This window comes from Pyrus communis, chromosome 10, assembly GCF_041283825.1.
Source record: "Pyrus communis isolate YQ-2024b chromosome 10, ASM4128382v1, whole genome shotgun sequence".
Taxonomy (NCBI): domain Eukaryota; kingdom Viridiplantae; phylum Streptophyta; class Magnoliopsida; order Rosales; family Rosaceae; genus Pyrus; species Pyrus communis.
In genome coordinates, this window is record NC_142574.1 from 18,396,472 (window position 1) to 18,401,013 (window position 4,542).

Consider the following 4,542-nt stretch of genomic DNA (forward strand, 5'->3'; position numbering starts at 1 on the left):
ATGGCTCCCAAATCGTGCCCTGCATGCGAGTTTGGAGAAGGAATCGTCAACTTGCACTGTCAGCTCAATGACCTCCATCGTCCTCGGGCTGGCCTGAATTTGTCTATCTTCTTCGAGGAAGAAGGTACACTCACTATGGCTCGCTGGACTGCCCGAGTCCCTATTGCAATGGAAGGTAACATGCTCGCTGTTAACTGGTTTACTCCTAACCTCTCTGCTGAGGTTGGACTCTCTACCTCCAAGTGGTCTAACTTCAAGAGGGGTTTTCCTTTGATGAAGGATGAAGCATGGTCGCAGTGGGTGGATGAATTGGAGCCTATTTGGATGCAGAAGTGGATGACAAATGACATCTATGAGCTTATCATGATGTCTAAGACCACTGTCTGTATCAACGACGAGTTTCTCTCAATAACTCTTTTTTTTTTCTTCTGGAACAATGGGACCAATACTTTTGACTTCAAAGTGGGTTCCATAACTCCCACCATCCTGGATATGGCTTAAGTTTTTGGTCTGAGGCCATCGGGTAGGTGTGTGGACATCACACACGACTAGTCCTCCCCTCTCGCCCGACTACTGAAAGCTCAGAGGCCTCCAAGTCCATCACCAATTTGGAGTACAACTCCACTACCTTCAAGAGCTATAAGACCTCCTTTACAGGCTTTATCCTATTTGCTAAGAAGATGTTTAGTCCACCCTCTTTCAGTATTGACCCTACTCAGGAACACATGTACTTTCTCCTTTATTGGTTAAATAAGCATATGTTCCTCAATAAATCCAAAGGAGTAAAGCTGGAGTGGATCCTTTTAGTGAAGGCGCTGCACTTTTTGGATGATATTGCCATTGGGCCCTTCATTCTGGCGCAACTCTACCATCTCCTTTATGAGATGACAAAAGCCCAGCCCTTCGAGATAAATTCTAATGAAGATACCTAGATGGTGCAGCTCTAGCTTCAATGGTATTTCCCAAAGTTTCAGGCTGCCAATTTGGAGTTCCTTGAGGGAGCACTTCCTGCCCGAATTTTGGCTGAGGCTTTTACTACTAACCACTCCACTTTAGTCTGTCTCTACTTCTTCAAAATCTGTCAAACTCGCGCTGATTTAGAGTAGGGTGCCTTCACGCTCAGGAGATACCCTTGGTTCTCAGACTAACTCTTCCAAGACTTATTTGGGGAGGATGTCAGTAGCTCTTGCAAGGAGAAATTCATCAACTGCATCCAGCAATAAGACTTGGCCTGGGGATTCCAGAGCAACCGAGCGGACTACGAGCGCAGGCTGGAAGTTTATCATCCCAATTTCTATGGTATGCAACTAAGATTCAGGCAGGCAATCCTAGTCCCCTCCTTTAACTTTGTCCAGTGTGGGACTTCTTACCACCTCCGTTCTCCCTCTTAAGCTACATTTCAAGCAAGCAGACGTAGCTTGGAAGTGATGAGTAAGATAGCTCATAAACATGTAGCTCTCAACTTCGTAGATAGCTCACCAACCTGTAACTCTCAACTTCGAGTGTACGTCCATGTTCACCATTTGGTGGGAGGCTAAGTGATCAAAAAAGTATGATAAAGATCTCAGGGAAGCCCATGATAGGCTATTCGGGCAGGTCTTCTTCAAGTCTCTCCCAAAGAAAAAAGAATTCAAAAGCTAGAAAGAGGCCATCAACTAGAAAAACCAACTCTTGCTCATAGTTAACCTACATTGCTACCTCTTTCCCCTTCTCCACATTATATTTTATAGTTTTGTAGTTGCTAACTCTATTCTTGATTTTGCAGCCTAAGGCAACTCTGATGAAGTGGATGTTGGGCAAGAAGTAGAGGCTGCTAATGCCTTGGTTTTTCAAGATGCTATCAAGAGGCTGCTGCAGAAGCAGCTAGGCAATGAGTGCGTTCCATCCATGCTTCTACGGATGATGAGGACATCTCTGAGATGTTCAAGGAGTTAGAAACAAAAGTTGGGCCTGAAGTAGAGACTAGAGCTTCTCGTCGAGCAAGGCCTTCTGTTGTGGAATCATCAAAGTCTGAACTCGAGGAAAGGCCTCAGGCTTAACTTGCCCTTCCTGCTCCAAAAGCCACTCTTACTAAGAAGAGAACCAGGTCTCAAACCTCCTTAGCCTCCAGACCTTTCTCTATTCTCCCAACTGAAGTAGGCAGGAAGAAACAGAAGTCTACCAGTAAATGATTCAGGCTTGACTTTCTTTTATTTAACTTGGTACCCTTAAGTTTTGAGCTAATCCTATTTTTCCTTGTGACTATGACATGTTGTCAACAAGAAGTTCGATCATTCCCATTAAGGCACGCAGACAAACGAAGAAGTGCAGCAAAGCGACAAAGATGTCTTTACTAAGATTCTGGAAGAGTTGAAGGTATCATTCTTATATTTTAGCCCTTTATTCATTCTAAAGTTCACCTCTCTTGTTTTTAGCTAGTTTTGTTACTTTTTTGAAATAGGTTTCCAAGACAAAAGGAACTTCACAAACTGAGCCTCCTTCACCTCCAGCCCAACCTGTGCATCTTTCTCCTCCTCGAGTTGAGCTTTCAGGGTAAAATTATCCTTCTCAACACTTGTCAATGTTGTATTTCTGAGTTTTCAATACTAACTTTACTTCTGCTATTTTCTAGGTAAGAGGAGGTACGCCAGCACCTCAAGTCGGGCAAGAACCAGATATTCTTTTTTCCTTAATTACTCTAGCAATGGTGATGACGTCCACTTCCCAATTCAATCTAACCACTGGAGATATGCTCCACTTTGTAGAGGGTGACAATGTCTCTATAAGTCTCCTTTATCTTAAACCTTTTTCTAGCTTTTCTTAATGTTTCTTTATTTTGAACTTATATTATGCATGTTGTCTTTTCCAGTCTTCTCCCTAGCCAGAGACCGCTACTTAACCACCTTCAATCGTTGAGGAGCCTATAGTTCTTGAGATACCAGTTGTCTAAGAGGTAACCAATCCCAAGGTTCCTTCTTGGGTAAGCCAGCCTACCTCATCCAATGTAGCTGCAACAACACAACCTCCTCCCAATACTCAAGGTTCTTCTCAAGTATAAACATGTTTTTGCTCTTGCCCTTTTCTTATTTGGGTCAAGGCCACCTCATTAACTTGTTTTCTTTAATTTTGATAGGCCTCTGATGAGGGTTCAGGCAAGTCTCCTTAGCCCACAGTAAGTAACGGAGTTCTTCCTCGGCCTCCACGAGCTTCTGGAGTCATAGAGATCCTCATCCCTTAGCTAGAAAGGCTGAAATTGCTACTGAGCCTTCTTCTTCCATTTCTATTGAGGCTGCCACTGCTGCTGCCTTTAGTAGTGCTGGTGTGAAGCCTTCCTCTTTAGCCTCTCTTCCTGCCATGACCTCTTTGCCCAAATTAGTTAAAGAGTTCGGGCAAATCAAGAGAAAGTTGAGATCTCCAAGGCGTCCCTCTGAGCCTCAGCATATTTAAGATTTGTTTAAAGTCTTCAAGGAATGGATGCAGAGGGACTTCTTGGTCTCCTTCAGTCTCAAGGCACTTCAAGAGGCTGAGAAACCTCTTATTGAATTATACTATGCCCAAAAGATGACGAAGGTGCAATATGAGTCTTTCATATCCTTTTTCAAGAATTTGAGGGCTCTGAGGGACCAGCATCTCAGGGCCGAGAGACAGGTCAATAGGGTGGAATGCTATAAGGAGAAGCACACTAGAACCTCCACTACCTTGCAGCAATTAGTGGAAGAGAGCTCAGCCATGGAAGATGGAATCATGGCGGTAGCTATTGAGATTCAAAAGCTAGAAGAGCAACTTTCTGCTTTGAAGGCTGAGCAGATGACTTTCTCAAGCATGCTATACCAGAAAATGAGGAAGTGAAGAGGTTCAACCATGAAGTAAAGGATTTTGAAGCCCAGTTAGCCAATAACAATATAGCCTTAAAAAAGCCGAGTCGCATTTTCACCATCATGTAGACCTATCAGTCTAAGATAGCTGCCTTGGCTAAGGATGTAAACTTATTAAGCTAGGGTCCCTGTACTTCTCCCCATTTATGACATGAAAAGATTGCTTATTTCTTCAATACTTTATCCACTTATTTACATTTCTCAAATGAAAAGATTACATATCAGTCTAAGATAGCTGCCTTGGCTAAAGATGTAAACTTATTAGCCCAGTTAGCCAATAACAATATAGCACTTAACTGCTTTAAACACACAAGAAGGGATCCCCCACCACTTTTCTGAGCATTTAGACTTCATCAATATAACAATCTCTAACATCCCAAAGAGTTAAGTGGTACTTCTTCAGAAATTTACCATCGACTGGATGTCTCTGCAAGTTTCCCTCTAAATCTGCAAGTAGTGCACTCTTTTATCTAACACCCCTCCTTTATCTAACACTTTGGTAATTGCAAAATGGCCTTCTCAAGTGGGACTCCACTTCCCAAAACCTCTAACTTGAGCTCCTAAAGGCAGAATTGTTTTCCATACCAATTCTCATTCTTTGAAAGTCTTCAGTTTTACGATTTTGTTGTAGGCTCGAACAATGGCCACTTCCCTTCTTGATTCTTATTTAGAGCCTTAACTCAGACAA

General features: G+C 42.9%; 1 pseudogene; it reads left to right on the forward strand.

The window, feature by feature from the left end:
- On the forward strand, nucleotides 1–3,977 carry LOC148693633 (uncharacterized; annotated as a pseudogene).
- Nucleotides 3,978–4,542: the final 565 nt, after the last annotated feature.